The 22,331-nt window shown below is 44.6% G+C and overlaps 1 long non-coding RNA gene across 50 annotated transcripts; it reads left to right on the forward strand.

Annotated features, from left to right (window-relative positions):
- Positions 1–4,187: 4,187 nt before the first annotated feature.
- On the forward strand, positions 4,188–13,212 carry LOC148005665 (uncharacterized). Of its 50 annotated transcripts, none has more exons than XR_015620643.1 (9): positions 4,188–4,261; positions 4,950–5,008; positions 5,112–5,170; positions 5,646–5,720; positions 7,750–7,882; positions 8,094–8,199; positions 8,315–8,467; positions 9,041–9,190; positions 12,266–13,212. It is a non-coding gene; the product is annotated as an uncharacterized LOC148005665 (long non-coding RNA). The 50 variants fall into 50 exon arrangements; XR_015620680.1 differs by having other exon boundaries at positions 8,131–8,199; positions 8,315–8,589; positions 11,853–13,212; XR_015620662.1 differs by having other exon boundaries at positions 8,131–8,199; positions 8,315–8,589.
- Positions 13,213–22,331: the final 9,119 nt, after the last annotated feature.

A 22,331-nucleotide genomic window follows, 5' to 3' on the forward strand; every position in this document is an offset into this window, starting at 1 on the left:
CAGTCTTGTCAGGACCAAGGGCTTCCCCTTCCACTGGTGGGTCCTCATTGCATATCCAGTTTGTTAATCTGTGTCTTTTTATTGGGGAATTAAGCCCATTGATGTTGAGAGATCAATTTGGATGTGACATTATGTTTGTGTGCTTGTCTTCTCTTTGTTTTGTTGCAAAATGATTAGTTTCTTGCTTTTTCTAGGGTGTAGCATGCCTCCTTGTGTTGGGCTTTACCATTTGTTATCCTTTGTAGCGCTGGATTTGTAGAAAGATACTGTGTAAATTTGGTTTTGTCATGGAATATCTTGGTTTCTCCATCTATGTTAATTGAGAGTTTTGCTGGATACAGTAACCTGGGCTGGCATTTGTGTTCTCTTAGGGTCTGTATGACATCAGTCCAGGATCTTCTGGCCTTCATAGTTTCTGGCGAGAAGTCTGGTGTGATTCTGATAGGTCTGCCTTTGTATGTTACTTGACCTTTTTCCCTTTCTGCTTTTAATATTCTTTCTTAGTTTTGTGCATTTGGTGTTTTGACTATTATGTGATGGGAGGTGTTTCTTTTCTGATCCAATCTATTTGGAGTTCTGTAGGCTTCTTGTATGTTTATGGGCATCTCTTTCTTTAGGTTAGGGAAGTTTTCTTCTATGATTTTGTTGAAGATATTTTTGGCCCTTTAAGTTGGGAGTCTTAGCTCTCTTCTATACCTATTATCCTTATGTTTGATCTTCTCATTGAGTCCTGGATATCCTGTATGTTTTGGACCAGTAGCTTTTTCCATTTTACATTATCTTTGACAGTTGTGTCAATGATTTCTATGGAATCTTCTGCTCCTGAGATTCTCTCTTCTATCTCTTGTATTCTGTTGGTGATGCTTGTATCTACGGCTCCTTGTCTCTTCCTTTGGCTTTCTATATCCAGGGTTGTCTCCCTTTGTGCTTTCTTTATTGCTTCTATTTCCATTTTTAATTCCTTCACCTATTTGATTGTGTTTTCCTGGAATTCTTTCAGGGATTTTTGTGATTCCTCTCTATAGACTTCTACTTGTTTATTTATGTTTTCCTGAGTTTCTCTAAGGGAGTTCTTTATGTCTTTCTTGAAGTCCTCCATCATCATGATCAAATATGATTTTAAATCTAGATCTTTCTTTTCTGGTGTGTTTGGATATTCAGTGTTTGCTTTGGTGGGAGAATTGGCCTCTGATGATACCATGTAGTCTTGATTTCTGTTGCTTGGGTTCCTGCGCTTGCCTCTTGCCATCAGGTTGTCTCTGGTGTTACCTTATTCTGCTATTTCTGACAGTGACTAGACTGTCCTATAGGCCTGTGTGTCAGGAGTGTTGTAGACCTGTTTTCCTGTTTTCTTTCAGCCAGTTATGGGAACAGAGTGTTCTGCTTTCAGGCGTGTAGTCGTTCCTGTCTACTGGTCTTCAGCTGTTCCTGTGGGCCTGTGTCCTGAGTCCACCAGGCAGGTCACTTGAAGCAGAAAAGTTGGTCTTACCTCTGGTCTTGGGCCTGAAGTTGCTCCTCGGGAGCTGTGTTTCAGCTCTCCTTGTGTTTCAACCAGAAGGGCCTGCCCCATCTTCTCTTGGGTCCCTGTGCACAGGGGGCCCAGATGGCGCTAGGCGTTTTCCTCTAGAGTCAGAAATGTGGGCAGAGAGTAGTCTCCTCTGGCTTCCCAGGCGTGTCTCTCAGATTATTATTTAACTTCAATAACTTGTAAATATCACAATTCTCTACTTGGAGTCAGTGACTAATTTTCCCTAAATTCTGAACCATGGGTGAAAATCCCCACGTGATTTGGGTAATCTCTGTACTCTCTCTTTCTTAAAAACAAACTTAATCACCTTCTAATAATACCTGCCATTAAGAAGCAGCTTGTCTAATTAGGATTTTAACCCAAAATTCCTGTGGAGCCCATGTTAGAAGGAATATAAGTATCCTGAAAGACTTTCTAAACAACTTTCTAAAAAAGCAATTTTTAATCTCTAACTCTCTGAGCTGCCACTACTTATCACACAGCAGGGGACCCACAGCCAAGCAAGCCTCGGCTGCTTTGTTTAAGGTTCCGGAGCTTGGGCCATCATGTGATTCAACATGGCGCTGGCCCCCTCTTACTTAGAAAATAAAACTTTCAACTTTTAGGGTTACTAGTGGATTCTTGCCCACCACATTGGTTCGACACCTGTTACTGTAAAATCATTTTAAAAAAAACTCTTTTACCCCACACTAGATCTGGCACCGCAGTGCCCCAGGACGTCTTCATCTCAGTCAGCAAAGCCTCTCACCTGCTCTGCTCCATCCCATACCACACCGATGGCTTCTCTCTGAGCCTGGCAACAGTCTCTCTACCCCTTAGTTCCCAAGGCAGGTTGCCACCATGCCAGACATACACATCCCCAATTTCGTGGTGGCCCAGTGTCCCCAGCCACCACATACTCTCTTGAACTTAAATCGCCACATGAAAGAACACACAACACAGTAACCTCTGATCCAATTGATAAGATGTAATTGCCCACCTAGACATACAAAGCCCTGTACACACCCATCCCTTAAGAACATTCATAACAACCTGTAAATGCACAGACTGGAATCTTAACATCCACCTCCATGTTCTCCGGGCTGCTTCTCTCCCCTTGCTCCAGTCTCCTCCCCCACTAAAACTTTTCTCCCGCCCATCCTTCCTTTTCGTCCAATGACAGGCCTCGTCCTACCTGTCTTCACCTGTATAATGACATCATCCTATAGCTGATCAATTAAACATTACAGGTAGTGAGTGATTTCTCAGGAAGAGTGGGAAATACTCGGGGGCAGAATTGAGCCTGCGGTATCAGTGTGAAGAAGGTAGAAGGCTCTCACAGTTTTCTAGTCAAACTCGTCAGCTTTGTTATACCGAGTGAGCACACACCACGAAAGTGCAAATAATATGCATTTCCCATCTCTGTCCACCAAGACGCCCCTGAAACATCCCAGTAACATCCCTGTCCGGATGCCAATTTCTAAATATTATCCTCCCGTAAAGAGAACTCATTAGAATTTATATATGGCTGCCTCCCCCAGTTGGGAGGCAGAGGCAGGTGGATCTCTGTGAGTTTGAGGGCAGCCTGGTGGTCTACAGAGTTCCAGGACAGCCAGGGATACCCAGAGAAACCCTGTCTGGAAAAACAAAACAAAGCAAAAAACTGGATTCCTGGATTGGGCAGAGAAATTTTCAAAATACACTGGAATATCTTACTCCTTTTTTTGCACAGAGGAGTGGGTATATTTGTATTTCCTTGAGTCCCACTGGTTCCTAGAGATCAGGTGCTCCAGCTGTGTAGGGCTCCACCGTGAGGAATCTGATGTGAAGGACAAATTAGGAAGTGTTTGAGGGATGATGGGAGGAGGAGGGGCATGCCCAAGGACGGAGGAGTGATCTCTGCTTCTTCTGGCCAACATGGGCAAGTTAAGAAACTAATGCTGGGAATGGATTGTAAACTCTGGAAAGGAAAAGCTATGAACTTATAATAATGCAAACAAATGAATTAGTAAATAGGCAGAGAGAAGCGACTCCTGCCTGTACCCTCACACCGTTCCAGGGATTGACCTATCCGCACAGTGAGTAAATGAGAAATAGGAAGTTATGGACACTCAAAAGCTGGGATCCGGTACACTGGGCTCCCCCATAGGGAAGCCACAGTACCCCAGAAGGACAGCGTGTTTGTTTTCAATTAAACATGGAAGTGGGGTTATTAAATGCAACATGCGCATGCAAACACACACAGAGAGAGAGAGAGAGAGAGAGAGAGAGAGAGAGAGAGAGAGAGAGAGAGAGAGGTTTAGCTAATCTCAGTAGGCACAGTATACAGGGGAGTCTTCAGGCAATAAATAATCAGGATGAGAAAGCTACGGTGAACATTTTCTGCACATGTTATCAACATCCACACTTGGATCATTTGCCCTCTGGGCTGAGGCGTGGGATTCCTTAACACAGTCATGCCATGACAACAACATAGATCCATTCAAGACATCATTCATTCAGGGCTCCCCACTCCCCACTCTGTGCAGTAGAACTGCAGTGTAAACGAAAACAGGCCAATACAAAAGGAAGTACTTGTTCCTGTAGAGGGAGGTGGTGTCGATTCCCTAATTGGTTCTCGATTGTGTCAATAAAGGAGGCAGAAGCCAATTGCTGGGCGAAGGGGGAAGGGTGGGACTTCAGGATGGAAGGGAAGGGACACAGGGAAAGAGGATTTCGGACCAGGCTTTGGATCCCGGAGGAAGCTGCAGTCATGTAGGTCATAGGGCCCCTAGAGTTTGTAGCCTCCTTGTTGAGCAGGGGCCGAGGAGGACGGAGGGAGGCATCTAGTTGATAAGATTAGGGCGGGAAATTCTTCGCCCAGCCATTGAGCTATCTGGCTAGTTTTAAAATAATAAAAGTAGTCTCCCATCCGTGGGACTGAGGTGGGCAGGAGGAGAAAGAGGTGTTGGCAGCTTGGCGAAGCTATCTCTGAGGGGTTGCAGGGAGTAGTTGCAATTCCAGGGAGGAAAAATGGCCTCTGGCTGTTGGCGGAGCTGAGTGAAAATCTCTGAGCCTATCCTGGAGCGCAGGCAGAGCTCCCAAGAAGGGGGAAGTGTGGGGGAAGTGTGCGAGTGTGTGTGTGTGTGTGTGTGTGTGTGTGTGTGTGTGTGTGTGTGTGTGTGTGTGTGTGTTTAAATTACATGCAACAAATTCAAGTATTGTACAATCAAAGTACTTCCCTAGTGGAGTTTATGAACTTTAAATTGTTAGCATGATTCTGTTCTAAGAGTGTAATGAGTTTTCCCATCTTTTTTGTTAAAATCCAGTATTGTCGTTTTCTATTGCTGTTCTTATAAATCACCAGAAGTGGGACTTAATACCTACAAATGTATCATTACACAGGACTACAGATTCCAACTGTCATTAAACTAAAACCAAGGTGTTTGTGTTTCTTTCTGAGGTTCTCGGGACTGGTTTATTTTCCTGCCTTTCTGTATTAAAGGCAGCTTGCATCTCTTGGTTTGTATACTCTCCTCCATGTTCAAACACTGATGGACAGTTAAATTATTCTCATACCACATTTCTCTAATACTGTTTCTTCTTTCTCGCTTTCACTCCTGAGGACCCTCATCGATTCAGACAGGTAATCAAAGAAAAATCCTTTCATCTCAAAGTCCACTGGTGAGCAAATTTATTTCTTGTTTAGTGTTTGAGGCAGGGTCTGGAACTTCATATGTAGACTGGCTGACCTTGAACTCACAGAAACCTACCTGCTTCTGCCTTCCCAGTCTTGGGATTTAAGGTGTGTGCCACCACACGAATAGCTTCTCAAACCAAAGGAGCTGGAACCCATGCTATGCAGTGGATGTAGCCCTGGTCCCTCACAATAAATGGAGGGGAAAGGCCCAGAAAACCAAGACACATGTGGGTCAGTGCCCCTTGCAAAATAGAGCTAATCCCCCATTGACTAGGAGGGGCCCCAGAGACAGGCAGAAGAGATACCTTGTAATAGAAAGGTGAGGAGAGTGCGGGTAGGAGATGAGAAGTCACATGACATGCTAGCAATTGGATGAACAAGGAGGACCACTCAAGCACCCCTCTCAGGGATACAAAAGATGTAGCAAGTGTTTTTTTATTAACTTACTTATTCCTTCAGTGCTGGGAATTGAACCCAGAGCCCTGAGCTCTTTTATTCGGCTACACCTCCAGCCCTTATTAAACATCTTAAAAAGTAAGTACACGGGTGCTGGGGAGATGACTCAGGGCAGGGGTCCTCTCACGCTGTGAGTCGCCACCCCTTTGGGGTCAAACAATCCTTTCACAAAGGTTGTCTAAAACCATTGGAAAGCACAGATATCTACGTTATGATTCATAACGGCGGCAAAATTACAGTTACAAAGGAGCAATGAAAATAATTTATGGTTGGGGGTCACCACAACATGAGGAACTGTATTAAAGTGTCCTAGCATTAGGGGGGTTTTGAAGCACCAACTCGCGTTAAAAGCTCTGGCTATTCTTGGCACCCACATGATGGCTCACAACTCCTGGCCCAGGAGATCTGACACGTGCTTCTGGCCACCATGACAACTGCCTTCACTTGATGCACAAACACGCATGCAAGCATAATGTTTATCCATACACATAAAATTAATAAACTCCTGTTGGGTACAAGAAAGGCTAACACGGAAAATGTTTCCTATGTCTCTAATTAAATTAGTCAACTACTCAGCAGTTTGCATCATCGAATATATTTGCATAATTAAAAATTAAACTTGAGCCAGACAGGGTGATGTATGCCTGTGACCAGCACTTAGAAGGCAGAAGTAGTTGGTGAAACTAAAGTCAGCCTGGGCTACCTGTCAAGAGCCTGTCTCTAAACAATAACAAAAGACAGATAAACTTGAGGCTTGAGGTGTAACTCAGTGGCACAGTACTTGCCCAGAATATGCAAATTGGATATACAAAACCAGCACTCACAGGATTCCTTGATAAATACATTTTAAAATACTGTTAGTTTGTCTGGTCACTGGCTCAAACCTGTAATCTCAGCCCCTTGGAAGACTGCAGCAGGAGAAGACCAGCAGGCGAAGGCCAGCAGGGCAAGTGACTGATACCTCATTTCAAGAGAAGTTTAAGGGGTCTGCAAAGTAGCTAGTGGTAGAGTACTTCTCGGCCACGTGCAAGGCCCTACGATTGATTAATCACTAGTACTGCAACGAAGAAAAATAGTAACAAGTGATACGATTTCACACATGCATATTCGTGTAGATCTGTATATGTGTGCTTTTAGTGCAGTGCTAATAAGACGACTAAGCAGAAAGAGCAGGCAACTTGGTCATGGAGTCGAGTTGCAGAGCCAAGAACAGCCCTCCCCATTGGTGCAGCCAGTGCGGACTCATCATGTACTGCTCTGGCATCCTGCTAAACCACGCCCTCCTGAGCCCGGATGAGGACTGCATTAGATCCCACACAGACTTGGTGTGCGGCTTTTAGGCCTTTCAAGACATAACTGCAAGTGCTTTTAGAAAATCCTAGTTAGGCTGTATATGGTGGTGCAGCGTCCGACATTTTTCTGAGACTGGCTTAATTCACGTCCGTGATTACCTCAAGTCTCAGCTGTTTCCCTACAAGTGATAAAGCTTCATTCTTTATGGCTAAACAAATTGTGCATAGTGTATATAGACCACATTTTCTCTGTCCATTTTTCTGTTGGTGGCCACCTAGGTTGGTTCAGTAACTTAGCCGTTGTGAATGACGCCGCAGACCATACTGAAGGGAAGTGTCTCTGTCACGTGTTAACTTGGAGTCTTTCGGCTAAATAGGAATGGCATACCGCTTGTTCATTTTTAAAGAAACATTCAAAAATAAGAATACGGACTTCCGCAGTGGTCAGTCCAGTTTCCTTTCCCATCAGCAGTGTTTAAGGGATTCCTCGCCCATCTCCTCACCACCACTGGTTGCCATGTGTTTTCTTAGTGACCGTAGGGCACAGAGTGAAGGGAAACGGACATTGACAGTGGAGAAATTGTTTCAATCCTGTAAGGACTGAAAGGAGAAAGGATGAACCGTAAGGGGCTGTGGGCCGAGTATCACGGTTCTTGTTGGAGATCCTAACATCATTCGGGGTGATTTGAATCTGGCTGCGTAGGCACAGGCATTGGAGACAAGAGTAGAGATGTGGGTTGGAGGCAAGGCAACTGACTGCCTTGGGAAACGCTGAGGCAGTCTTATGTTTGGTAACTCATTTTGAATTAAAATAGCCACCTTACAGCCCTCCTGAGAGAACCCTGCTGCAGAGAACCCTGGAGCACAGTGACGGACCAGAAAGCCAGCCGTGCAACGTGCGCTGCCTTCTCGCAGATGGATGCAAACTGAGGGCTGTCCCGGCATGAGGTATAATCCTTCCCTTCCCACCTTTCTCTCAAGCAGAGGGTGCTGTAGTGGAAGCAACTATCTTCACACGGTCTCGTCAATGAATACTGCTTAAGTGTTCGTTAAGGACCATAACCACTGATGATCTCTCTCTCTCTCTCTCTCTCTCTCTCTCTCTCTCTCTCTCTCTCTCTCTCTCTCTCTCTCTGTGTGTGTGTGTGTGTGTGTGTAGCCAGGAACTTTCAGAGGAATACTCTGATCTTTCCTAGGGAAATGTGTAACGACAGAAGACTGTGGCCTTGTATCCCAGGACCAACCAATGCAGGAGGATTGGTCAGGTAGAATCCATTTTGGAGCTTAACAGCAAAAAGCATTATGCTATGTAATATCCCTTTGCCCCAGCTTCCCTCTCCCTGGCTTGCATCTGCCCTCCTATCTCTTGTCTCTTCACAGCATCTTCACCTTACATGTATTTCTACATCCAGTTTTCCCGCTCTTCCTGGTACCAATCACAGTGGCTTAGGGACAACCATCTTAATGACAACCTTTTCATTTAATTGCCATCGAAGTCCTGCCTCCAGGCCCAGTCACCCTCAGGAACCAATGGTGAGCGTTGCACGCATGGAGTTTTGTCTGGGGCTGGCTAAGCCTGGACCACAGCACATGTGGCTATGGGTGGCAGCCTCTCGAGGAAAACCGGGTGCTTCGCTTGTCCAGAGCCCTGTCAGGTATTGTGGTGAAGGTGGGACTGGGAAAGACTGCATATGACATGAGCTAGAAGCTGGAGAGAGACCCTGAAAGAGCACGTTCTCCGTATTTACAATGGCTTGGCTGAGTTTTGAGAAAGCTCTGCCGGAGAGTAACAGCCCTCCTCCTTTTACACATTTCTCCAAAGTTGGCATGGAGGCTTCAGCTTCCTTAGGCAGAAAGACCAGGAGATCCTTGGCCTGCACTGTCTTTGGCTATTTTGTGGGTTCTTCTTTCTTCCTCTCTTCTCCACCCTTTTTCTAGTTGTTCAGCCCCTTAATACTGGATAAGAGAGAAAAAAGGATAGAGGGGGAAATGGAAGATACCCCTGAATAATGTCAGGGGTGGGAAAGGAGGCCACATTATTGTTGAGTTGCTTGGGGCAAGTTTGATCTTTCACCATCCATTTCTTCTTGTTGTTTCTTTGCACAGGACTGCTTAACAAACCATGAAACAACTAACCAACGACCTAGCCCACCTCGTGGGCTCTAGCATTTACGTACCCTCTGAGAAGTCCTCGGAATTCCAAATGTCACACATTTGCAGAAACGATCTGCAGCCAGAGAAATCACCATGCCCGAGGTAAATCATGGTTAGCTACTGTTGACAGCCTGAAAAAGTCCCACAGCCCACACCTGAATTAAATCAAAAACATATTCTTACGATAGCTCAGTTAAAGAAACAAAAAATTCTAAAGTTGTCGCTACACGCCACTTCTGTTTTAAACAGTCAATTGTGCTGCGTGTAGTAAAAAACTATAAACAGAAGAAATTTCCTTGGATTGCTCTCTTAGACCTACACTCATCGCTCCAATGGCAACCCTTGACACATCACCTGCAACCGCCCTGGAAGCCTAGGCCTTCTTTCTGGTTTATATTTATAAGAAACATTGCCCTTAGAGATGCCTTGTTCACAGTTTTGTTGCAATGACCATATTTTCCACAGTTAAAGCACTGGGCATTGAGATGTGAGACCTTTAGCAAATTGGTTAGTTTCTTGCAAATGAGGGTATGTCCCACGACTGAAGCACCAGGCATTTTGATATCAGAGACCTCTAGCTATGACTTGACCTGATATTAGTATGATACACATTAGAATCTATACCAGTGGTACCCCTTTAATGGTCTAATAACATTTTTAATTCTGTATTTGCATATTCGTATGCCAAGGTCTGAATCAACACCTGCCTTGTGTCGAGGTCTGATGTGGCTTTGTTCACAGCTTAGACTAATCTTTGCAAAACATCAGTAAAGGCTTCTCTAGAGCCCTGTACAATCCTCTACAAATAAGGGAGACCTTTTCCTGAACTCGACTTTGTTCCGAGCTCTTAAAACCGCTAAGTGATGTTGTTCTACAGCAGTTGCCATCAAATCGGATCTGTTCCTGTTTGTCCAAGCACCGCCCTTCACTCAGCAACCCATCTTTCACTATATCCATTCTTCTCATTCTGTTTCACTGTCCAATACTGGCAGCTTCCTCCTCCCACCATGTTAACCATCCGAACTTCAGATCGGTCTCTAGTTCCCCTCTCACCCATTCCTTCTTGTCCTGGGGAATAATTTTATTCTGAGTAGCCCAGTTATTTAGAGTTCCCAAGTGTGTATTCTATATGAAACCATGGCCTGATTAAAATGTCTTAGGTCGGGCTAGAGAGATGGCTCAGTGGCTAAGAGCACCCGACTGTTCTTCTAGAGGTCCTGAGTTCAATTCCCAGCAACCACATGGTGGCTCACAACCATCTGGTAATGGGATCTGATGCCCTCTTCTGGTATGTCTGAAGACAGCCACAGTGTACTTATATATAATAAATGAATAAATCTTTTTAAAAAATGTCTTAGGTCTATTGTTTCTATAGGATGCCATCCTATCTCTTCATAACCTTGTTCCCCGTCAGTAGCAGGTATGTTCTGTACAACTACTGAGAAAGCTGAGAGTGATCTCCTAACCCTGGGCCACCCCACCTCCCACTCTGGTGTGAACGAACCAGATTAATCTTTTTGCTCTAAATGAGCTGTTTCATCAGATTTTCCCCCTGCCCCTACAGCCTTCTTTTTGTGACCCAACTGCCCTCTGAGGCCAGTTCTCTGCTTCTTTCTTCCTGCAGGAAGCTCCCGGACTGAGCCTTTCTGTTCCTCTCCTCCCTAGCACTTCCACCTCCACCCACAGTTTTTCCAGTTTTGCTCTCTGGAATGAGAGAGCAGAGGGAATCCTTTTGTTTTCCCAGCCCAACCACTTTTTATTTCTCAGGCCCCTCCCTTTCCACCTGAAATTTTTCCAGTTGCACGGCCTTTCTCCCAATCTTTTTTGAAACAGAATATAGGAAGAAGAAGTAGAAAAACCAGAGAATCCCCAGTAGGGAAAGAGCAGAGGATGTCCCAGAGGTAGCAGTCACAATAAAAATTTTGCTGATGTTGGAAAAAAAATTCCTTTGTCCCCTGCCGTTTCTCTCTCTCTCTCTCTCTCTTTTTTTTTTTTTTTTTTTTTTCAGGAGCTGGGGACCGAACCCAGGGCCTTGCAGCTTAGCGCTCTACCACTGAGCTAAATCCCCAACCCCCCTGCCGTTTCTCTACAACATTTGAAATCAAATTTCTCATTTAGTCTGCCTGTGTCTGGGCACCCCTTGTAGCCTATCTTTTGCTACTTTCTGAGTTCTTCTTTTTTCCACCCTTCTCCACCTTTCAATCCCCTAACACTACATAGAAGAGAAAAAAGATAGAAGAAAAAGAAAAGAGATTTCAGAATAAATTCAGGGGTTGGAAAGAGGTTGTCTTAGTTAGGGTCTTATTGCTGTGAACAGGCACCATGACCAATGTAAGTTTTATAAAGGACAACATTTAAATGGGGCTGGCTTACAAGTTCAGAAGTTCAGTCCATTATCATCAAACTGGGAGCATGGCAACATCCAGGCAGGCATGGTGCAGGAGGAGCTGAGTTCTACATCTTCACCCGAAGGAAGCCAGAACAGACTGAGCATCCTCAGGCAGCTAGGAGGAGGGTCTCCAAGCCCACCCCACAGTGACAGACTTTCTCCAACAAGGCCACACCTTCTAATAGTGCCACTCCCTGGCCAAACATATGCAAACCATCGCAGAGGTGTTATTACCATTCGACTGCTTCCTGCTGATTAGAGGTGTTAAGTTTCTGGGGGGCAAGTTTGATCTTTAATGTCAGGATATCTAATTTCTTCTTCTTCTTCTTTTAAGCCTTTGTAAAAAAAATTATCTTATTTATGTATTTTTTAAAGGCATGCTCTGTTTGCATGTGTACCTACATGCCAGAAGAAGGCATCAGATCTCTTTATAGATGGTCATCTTGGCAATTGAACTCAGGATCTCTGGAAAAGCGGCCAGTGTTCTTAATTGCCAAGCCATCTCACCTTTCTTGATTCTTTGCCCAAGACTACTTAACAAACCACAACCAACAACCAGCAATCCACCCCCACGTGACCCTCAGGGTCCTAAAATTTACATACCCTATGAAAAGTTCCCAAATGTCACTCATTTGCAAAAACTATCTGCAGCTGGAAAAATCACACCCCTCACAGAGCACGAGGCAAATCACAGTCTCCTGCTGTGGACAATCTGATGCTGTGCCACACCCCACACCTGGGATTAAAGCAAACACATTCTTATATTTCTGTTTTTTTTTTTTTTTAAGGAACCAAAATTCCAAAATTGTCATTACACTGTACCAGAAGAACTTGAGGCAATTTAGACTTTACCAAAAAAACCTAGCATCCCATGACTCAGAAAACAATTTAGTGTGTGGCTGGACAGTGAATGCTCCTGACATCTTAGCAATTGGTCCCAAGACCCCAAGGGTGCCAAAATAGTCTGATGATGCTCCAACTCCCCAAGAAAACTGGTACAACACTTGCTCACAGCCTCACTCAGCACCCGTGCACAGTAGGTCATCTCTAAGGGACCCATAACTCTAGACACAATGCCAATGCTTTGTAAGTAGTTGTGCTGGACTGTTTAGGGATGAGGAGAAGAGAATATCTACATATGCTCAGTATAGATGCACATTTTAAAAATACTTTGATCTACAGTTCTTTGACTAAGGATGAAGAACTCAAAGAGAAGAGGTCACGCTCTCTTTCTTGGTTCTTACTAACATTCTGCACACATACATTTATCAAAATGGCTTTGAGGCTGAATGCCTCCACTTTTGCATACCTCTTGCATTGTAGACCTTCCGTTGTTACGGTGATGGCTAATCTTGGTTATCAACTTGACTACATCTAGAATCAACTAAAACCCAAGCAACTCCACACACCTGTGAGGGATTTTTTTTTTTTTCAATTGGATCATTTGAGGTGGAAAATCTGGTTCAAATCTGGTAGCAGCCCACAAAAAAGGACATGGAAGGAGGAAACTTTTGATTTTTGCCTGCTTGCCTTCACTCTTACTAGCAAGTACATCTGCCTTGTTGCTTCTTCGGGATTCCAATACAGACTGAAGACTAGCAGCTCTCTAGGACTCCAGCACCAAAGTGGGACTTTGGAGACATCCAATCTCTTGGACTTTCTGTTTAGAAGTGCCCACCATCAGACCCCAACCTGTAACCACTCTAATAAATTTGATAAATTTTGTCCCCCAAGAGAACCTTGACATAGTCATTTTAGTTGTGATGGGTAAGAGGTTGAGGCAGGAGTGGACTTCTAGGTTGAAATCCTGGTTCTTCCAGTTAGTAACAAGGCAGTGAGCCCCCCTCTTCATATTCCTCCGATATGCTTATCGAGTAATAAGCACGTGCCTCACAGAGTGGTTGGGAAAGTGAAATGTTCTGTTACAAATCAAGGTCTTAGAAATCCTAGTGACACATGCTGTCCTATTGTTTGTGGCTCTTTTGGTGTTTCATTATGTGAGAGTGTCATTATTTCTTTCTATGACAGATACTTGAAGCAAAAGTAACCCATGTTTATCTTACCATGCTTATTACTGAATCAGTAATAATTTCCTTGAAGTATAACACGGAAATGAGCGTGCTCGTTCACAGAGCATGAGCACCGTTTAAAGACTTTACATCTCCATCACTTAGTCCAGAGACGTGCCAGTTAGGTGTCGGTCCCCACAAGCTCTTTTGGCTGACCTATCTCCTGTCCTTCATTACCACCAGTGGGAATTTTCATTTGAAAGTTAGATCTGACAAACTGATGTGCTTCAAAAAAAAATCTCTGTACCGTGAGTTTGCCCTTTCCTCAGTACATTTATATGCTGCCAATTTAGGGTAAATCTGTATATGCATAAAAGGATCTGTTCCTGAAAATAAAAACGTGTTGAGAGGGTTTCAAACTGGTCACCACCATGACCAGTTCTATAAAAGGTTTTGTGTCACAGATTTCCATATTTCTGTTCTATTGCCATGATTTCGGAGCCTCAAAATTCTACCAAGATTTCAAAATTTAGCCAAGAATACAGTTTAACTTAGGGACTATGTGATATTGTAGTAAATACTGCTATCCGGGAACGATGTCACCAAAGTGCACTGGGGGGCTTTAGAAGCCGTAAGGAGGCTCATTCCAGAATTACATCTGTTTGGAGGAAATCCATTTTAAGCCCTGTTTCTCTCCTACCTTTTCAAGTTCAGTGCACTCATACAAGGGAAATTTCTGACTATTTTATTTATTTATTTTTTTGGTCGGGTTGAATCTGAAGCCCCTCACAGTTCCTGCTAACGTCTGTTTTCACCAGCTCTTTCTGGTCTCATTAGTCATCTTCTTGTCAATCTCCTGGTTCATTACCTAAGACAGCCTTACTAGAGAGTTCTCTGAGTAAAGACCACCGAGGCCAGCGCCTGAGTTTGACTTCCAGGACCTACACAGTAAAAAGAGATTGAGATTGACTGCTGTACCAACGCTCCCCCACCCCAAACCCTCTTCACACCCCACCCCTCCACCCCCTCACAAAACTGTAATTTAACAAATTTTAAAAATAGACTTTCTCTTATTTTTGCTATAAAAATGTACCTAAAAAATAAATAGCAACACCGCCGGGGGTGGTGGCGCATGCTTTTCATTCTAGCACTTGGGAGGAAGTGGTAGGCAGGAAGGTCTCCGAGTTCCAAATCGGCCTGGTCTAAGCTAGTTCCGGGCAGCCAAAGCTACACAGAGGAAGCCCACCTGAAACACACACACACACACACACACACACACACACACACTCACAGAGAGAGAGAAACACACACATACAAAATTTAAATAAGATAAACAGCAACTATTGTCTTAGTGTGTGTTTGACTCAATTAAAATAAACAACATTTAACAAATACTGAACATTCACCAGGCAAATATACTAATATACGGTTTGATAATATGTGACAGTTTTTCTTTTTTTTTTTTAGTTTCTTTTTTTTTTTTTTCTTTTTTTCGGAGCTGGGGATCAAACCCAGGGCCTTGCGCTTCCTAGGCAAGCGCTCTACCACTAAGCTAAATCCCCAACCCTTTTTTTTTTTCTTTTTTAGTTTCTTTTTTTTTTTTTTTCTTTTTTTCCGGAGCTGGGGACCAAACCCAGGGCCTTGCGCTTGCTAGGCAAGCGCTCTACCACTGAGCCAAATCCCCAACCCCTGTGACAGTTTTTCATATTGAGAACGGAACCATTAAAACCCAATGATTGTCATCAGAGCGACTTACTAAGCAGGTGTCCCACCTAGACACCTCACAGCAGGCTGGCTTTGTTGACTTTTTAAACCTTGTTTCCAAGACAATTGGTACTGTGCTCACTGCCTCACCCCACACCACACCTGTTCCTCCCTCTGCCTGACTCCCACAATCCCCCTCCATGTGACTTCCAGTCCACTTTTCACCAGCCATCCTACTGTGACGTCACCCACCGTCTGCAACAGCACAATACTGAAAACGACGTAAGCCTATCGATAAGGGAGATTTCCATCCATTTAGGTGACCCTAAATTCCTCACATTCAGTGGGCTCATGCAGAAGAATAGTACATTCGAGGCCAGCCTGGTCTACATTGCATGACCTGATCTACATAGCATTGTAGAATAAATTTTTTTGCCACCTACTTCTAATAAGGGTTCAACCCCTCCTCTAGCCCACCACCCAACAGAGGTCATGGAAGAGAAAAGTTATGAGTACACGGGGAAGGGAACCTGTTCAGCAGTAGTTCTTTGGCGAGCTCAATCTTCTTTGGCATCAGTTCAGTCCCACAGCAAACACCAAATACGACTCGGCGGCTGCAGACCAGTCCTCTAGGCAGGCAGACACCGGGCACGAACCGGCAGCTGTAGTTCACGCCTGAAGGAACCCTTAGGTTCACTAGCTGGCCTAAGATGAGGCCTCAGAAGTGGCAGGCTACCACAGGAACCTCGGGGGAGCTCTTTGGTGAGTTTCTCTCAGTGGCTGCATTACCACAAGTTAGTTGAGCTCGACCACACTATACGTAGATGAACCAATACATGTGTGTCACTGGTGAAGAGTAGCAAGGCGAAGCAAACCAAACTAATACTCAGTGCCTTCTCCCCGCTGTCTGTGGAGTCATATGTATACCCCTTCATCAAGCATTCCTTCACCTGAGTCTGCTTTAGGAAAACTTTCTCTCACCTGCGTGCCCCAGCAAACTATATTTAACATGACTAACTTTTCAAAGAAACTAGAAGTTTCCACTTCACAGCACATACAGAAATAAATAAGCTTCTGTCCTGACGGTCTCTTGCTGCCCCGTCCTTCCCATCCACGCACACCGTCACTCGGGACAGACCCTTCAGGTGCACGCTTCTGCTCGCTGCCCCGCCCGCCTTGTCCCTGACTTGCTGTGGGCCAGACAAGTGGTCCGTTTCTAACTCACCCTCTTCTCTGCAGAGTTACATAGAGTTTATGTTGGGGATCCTGGACTCGGATCTCTGGTCAACCCCTGCTGTAGCTTCCCTCACTGCTCACTTGCTCCTCCACGAGGCCCTCCATTTTTTCATTCTCCCTCCCCTGAGAGAAAGTGTAAACTCTGAGAGAGCGAGCTATGGGATGCATAGCTTTGTCTCTTGGACCCAAAACAACATGCCCTTCATTGGAGTTGGAAAACGATGTCAAGCGATTGAAGGAATGAGGATACACGACCGTGCACAAGCCCGCCCCTCACGCCTGCTTCTTTCGTAATTTCCTTTTTCTCTAGGATCATGCCCTTCCATTTTTAGCATTAAAATGATTCTTCTTAATCCAGCAGCTTGCTCGGCAAGTTTGATGACCTCTCCCAAAAGCCCCGCCCTGGTCTCTACATTCACACCGCACCTGCCTGCACCCACACACACCAATAATGAGAGTAAGTTTGAGAAATTAAATAGGCTCTTTCCTAACGTCAGATATCGTTTCTGTGGAGCTCTCTGGCTGTAACACCCTGTGTGCTCCGTCATATCATCCATTCTAGAAGGAATAAATACCAATTAAAAATAAAATTCAAGGCACCATAAGTATTTTATAAACCATAATTTGTGTTTATATGTCTATGAATGTCTATGAATGTCCAAGCATGTTTGTGTGTGCGTTTCCGTGTCTGTGAACACGCCTGAATGCATGCAAGCCTCAAGAGACTTCCTCGAGATCCACCTTATTCATTGAGCCTGGATTGCTCAGTGGATTGGAAAACAGAGGGTTGGTGTCCAGTCAGGCTAGCCAGCCTGGCCAGAAATCATCGTCTCTGCCTGCTGAATGCTAGAACGACAGTGAGCTGCTATGCCCACCCAAACCTCGGCCTTCGTGATTCTGTACACGTGCTTTACCCATGGACCGGTCACTCCAGCACCTTATAATTAATTGGCAAGAACAAAAATAGATGTCTAACTCCAATATTAATGCCCTACATCTGTTTAATTTGTGAGTATTTTTAAGTAATAAAAATGTTCCCAAATTCCAAAGAACTGACTCAAGTGGCACCCATGCACTTGGCACTCAGTACCTGATGAGGACTTATTACTGTTATTTTATAAAAAAAATAAGGCGTTCCTCGTGGCCCTGAAAACTCTTGTTTCCCTGCACCTGATTCTTATTCTCTCAACTTCCCTGCTTCTGATTCTTATTCTCTCAACTCTGCTAACCACTTGACTACATGGATATTTGAAGTGTGCAATGCCTGGGAGTGAGGGCTGGGAAGGGCTAGGGAGGGGGCAGGGCTGGGGACTACTCCTGCATCCCAATGTCTGTGCATTGTGGGGGAATGAGGGTTGGAGACTGACCTGTATCCGAATGCTCATGCCATGGGTTCAAGGGACCCTGCATCTCACTGTCTGTACTTGGCGGCTGCTGCCCACACATCCTGGGGCTGTGGAACCTGAATGGAAGCTAGTGTCCAGTTGGAGAGATCCCCGAGCTGCTATAACTGCTCTCCTCCATCCCTGGCTAGACCCTCTGGGAACTGGAAGCAGATCCTCACTTCTCACATGGAGGAGACAGGGACAATTTTCTCTGGTGTTACTAGTTATCTCTCCATCCCTATAATTGATGAGATTAAGTGGAAGTTCACATGAAGAGAGAGCTCTTAAAAGCTGTGTTCACCATAAGGACATACTGGTGTTCCAAAATCCATACTATACTAAACACATGACCTTATGTAGCGAAACTCCTTGCCTGAAAGACCATACTGGGGTGGGTTCATCCAATGTAGTTTTCTCATAAGAAGACAGCGCACAGGTCTTTAATTCTAACACTTGAGAGTCGGAGGTAGGCTGACTTCTGTGAGTTTGAGGCCAACCTGGTCCTCACAGTGAGACTCTATTTTAAAAATAGAAATAAAATAGACATCCTGTGAGGCCGGCTGACTGAGCAACAGGGTATACGGCCCTGGAGCGGTGTAGCCATGGTGATGGCACACGAGGCTTGCAGGGGACCACAGCAGCAAGCAAAAGTCCAGAAAGGATTCTCCTAGCACCTTACAGGAGGGACAGGGCTGCCTACGTCTAGGTTTCAGGCGCAAGCATTTAGAAGTGCGAGAGAATTAACTTCTGTAGTTTTTAGTTCTCCAATGTGACACATTGTTCTGGGAACTCTAAGAAACGAACCCAGACAGCTGTGGGACTCCTGACGGCTGCACTCCATCTGGTGGACGAGGTGAGGTGTGCTCAGCAGCCCCTGAAACTCCTTAAGATGTACACTCGGGTTAAGGGGGTCCGGGGGAGATTGGAGGCTGCGACTGTGTGGATGCTGCTGGCTTTCAGGCCATGCTGTCATACTTCATCCTGGTCCTGCTGGTCAAAGGATGGGTCTGTGAAAGGCCTGTGTCGGGTGGATCAGATGATAGACTCCCGCTGGCTCTGGGATGCTTCGTTGATGGTGACAAAAGAGACCATATTCCTTCACCAGGATTTATTTTTAACTCCAATTTACTGCTGAAGAAAGTTTAAAATATTTCACACGGCACAGACCACATGAAACTCAAGAAGGATGACCAAATGTGGATGCTTCACTCCTTCTTTAGAGGGGGAACAAAAATATCCATAGGAGGGGATATGGAGGCAAAGTTTGGAGCAAAGACTGAAGGAACGGCCATTCAGAGCCTGCCCCACATATGCCCCATATATATACAGCCACAAAAACTAGAAAAGATGGATGAAGCTAAGAAGTGCAGGCTGACAGGAACCAGATATAGATCTCTCCTGAGAGACACAGCCAGAACATGTCGAATATAGAGGCAAAGGCCAGCAGTAAACCACTGAACTGAGAACGGGATCCCAAATGGAGGAATTAGAGAAAGGACTGAAGGAGCTGAAGGGGCTTGCCACCCCACAAGAACAACAATGCCAACCAACCAGAGCTTCCAGGGACTAAACCACTACCCAAAGACTATACATGGACTGACCCAGGGCTCCAACTGCATATGTAGCAGAGAATAGCCTTGTTGGGGCACCAAGGGAGGGGAAGCCCTCCTGCCAAGGTTGGACCCCCAGTGTAGGGGATTGTTGGGGGGAGTGGTGATGGGGGATGGATGGGAAGGGGAACACCCATAGACAGGGGGAGGGGGAGAGGTTAGGGGGCTGATGGACAGGAAACCAGGAAAGGGAATAACATTGAAATGTAAACAAGAAATACTCAATTTAATAAAAATGGAAGAAAACAAAGTCTCACACGAAATCATAACGATTTTGCTGTTAGCTCCCCAGCTGCCTTCTTTCCAGCGGTGTCTGCCCCTCTCTGCACTAGGGAAAGCTCCCAAGCACAGGCACCCTGAACACTCACGAATGCTTTGATTGTGATCCTCAGAGGAAATAGCATTGTTCAAGGGACCCTAATCAACGTTTCATTACTAAAGCACAGACATTTATTGTTGGCACCATTTGACTATTTTGCTGAAAGTGACAGCCGGTGAAATAGAGCATGATGGAATGCTGCTTCTTACGTTACTGTCTAACAATAAGAGAAATGGATTTCGTTGAATTCGGAGCAGCTCTGTGATACATCGCACACAGACTCTGGTTCCTCTAAGAGCCGGGGTATGGGTGATCTCTCCCTGCACTTCTCATCTGAGAGCGTCTTCAAGACAATCCCTAAGATGGCCCATGCAGCACCCGTCCAAGAACAGGCCTCCTCCGCTGCTGCCCGAGTCATTGATCACAGCTAAGATGGCCCATGCAGCACCCGTCCAAGAACAGGCCTCCTCCGCTGCTGCCCGAGTCATTGATCACAGCTCTTTGGCTGCGTTACTGTGAAGAAAATATTTTCATTTATACCACATGATGTGATGCTAAAAAAAAAAAATTAAAGATTTTAACAAAACCGAAGCCATGCTGCCCCGCTAAACCCAAACAGACCAATGTGCTGCGTGTCATTTTATTCTTGGGACTGGCTTTATTATCTTTGGAACGTGCAACACTTCTGTCAAATATGTTGAATGTTGAAAGGAAAGAGGCTCTTGGCAAGTGTGGAAAGCCAATTACAGAAAATGTGGTGGGAGCTAGGGAAGCAAGAGGTGGGCCTGGGAGAAGTCAGTCCTCACCTGACACACGTCCCAAACACAGAAGTAAAACACCGAAGTTCACCCTACACACATTCCAAACACAGACGGTGGGATCGCATGGGAGAAAAATACCACAGCTCGCCACTGTCTTTATTTAAAAAACAAAATAAAACAAACAAACAAACAAAGACAGCGAGATGATATATTTCAGTGAATCTTTTAATGTAGTAGAGGGCAATGTGGAAATTTTGAAGTTAAATTTGATATAAACCTTCCCTGCCTCAAAGCAATATACTAATTCTTTATTTGTTCATTTACTTGTTCATTTTACATGTGTTGGTGTTTTGCCTGCATGTCTGTGTGAGGACATGTCAGAACTGAAATTACAGACACCTGCGAGCTGCCATGTGGGTGCTGAGAATTGAACCCAGATCCCCTGGAAGAGCAGCCAGAGCTCTTAACCACTGAGTCATCTCTCCAGCCCCAAGTGATATTTCTAAGATAAATAACTTAAAGAATGGCTACTTGCCACACAACAGAGGGAGAAGAGAAGCCTTGTAACTCACAAGGAGATGAAATTGCATTACATGCTTAGATAGCCTGCGTTTTAAATATTACCAACATTGATTCCCTGAACTTTCAAGAGCTTATCTGCTGTGTACTGTGCAATAAAAACATGCCTACATGTAAATACCAATTAAAGGTTGTAATTTGATCTACTTAAACATGAAGACGGTTGGAATAAAGGATACTTCAATTTTGGGTTGACTAAATTCTGCAAAGCTAGAAAGGGATCCTGAGAATCATCTGAGGAAACAAACCTGAATTTCCACTGTCTCTCAGGCAGTCTTTCATGGCATCCTACTGCATGAGACTGTGCCAAGCACTAGAGATGTGCAAAGGGAGAAGATGGGCTCCGACTGGCATGGGAAAGACCCCATGGGCACATGTGTGTGAATGCTTGCTTTCAGCAGGTGTTACTGTTTTGAGTGGTTGTGGAGACCTTAGGAAGTGGGGCCAGTCAGTTGTCCAAGGTAGTCAGAGAGCTGAGTCTTTGAGGGTTCTACCTGTATTGGTTCCAGCTTGAAATGTCCATTTCCTGTCCATACCACGTAAATACAGCTTGAGGTCAGGGATGGTGATTCCCCCCAGAAGTTCTTTTATTGTTGAGAATAGTTTTTGCTATCCTAGGTTTTTTGTTATTCGAAACGAATTTTCAAATTGCTCTAAGTCTATGAAGAATGGAGTTGGAACTTTGATGGGGATTGCATTGAATCTGGAGATTTCTTTTGGCAAGAATGGCCATTTTTACTATATTAATCCTACCAATCCATGAGCATGAGAGATCTTTCCATCTTCTGAAATCTTCCTCAAGTTCTTTCTTCAGAGACTTGAAGTTCTTGTCATACAGATCTTTCACTTGCTTGGTTAGAGTCACACCAAGGTATTTTCTATTATTTGTGACTTGTGAAGGCTATCATTTTCCCTAATTTCTTTCTCAGCCTGTTTATTCTTTGAGTAGAGCAAGGCTACTGATTTGTTTGAGTTTATTTTATACCCAGCCACTTTGTTGAAGTTGTTTATCAGGCTTAGTAGTTCTCTGGTAGAATTTTTGGGGTCACTTAAGTATACTATCATATCATCTGCAAATAGTGATATTTTGACTTCTTCTTTTCCAATTTGAATCCCTTTGACCTCCTTTTATTGTCTGATTGCTCTGGCTAGGACTTGAGTACTATATTAAATAGGTAGGGAGAGAGTGGGCAGCCTTGTCTAGTCCCTGATTTTAGTGGGATTGCTTCAAGTTTCTCTCCAATTAGTTTG

The sequence above is a fragment of the Rattus norvegicus genome, chromosome 5, assembly GCF_021556685.1.
Source record: "Rattus norvegicus strain SHRSP/BbbUtx chromosome 5, alternate assembly SHRSP_T2T, whole genome shotgun sequence".
Taxonomy (NCBI): Eukaryota; Metazoa; Chordata; class Mammalia; order Rodentia; family Muridae; genus Rattus; species Rattus norvegicus.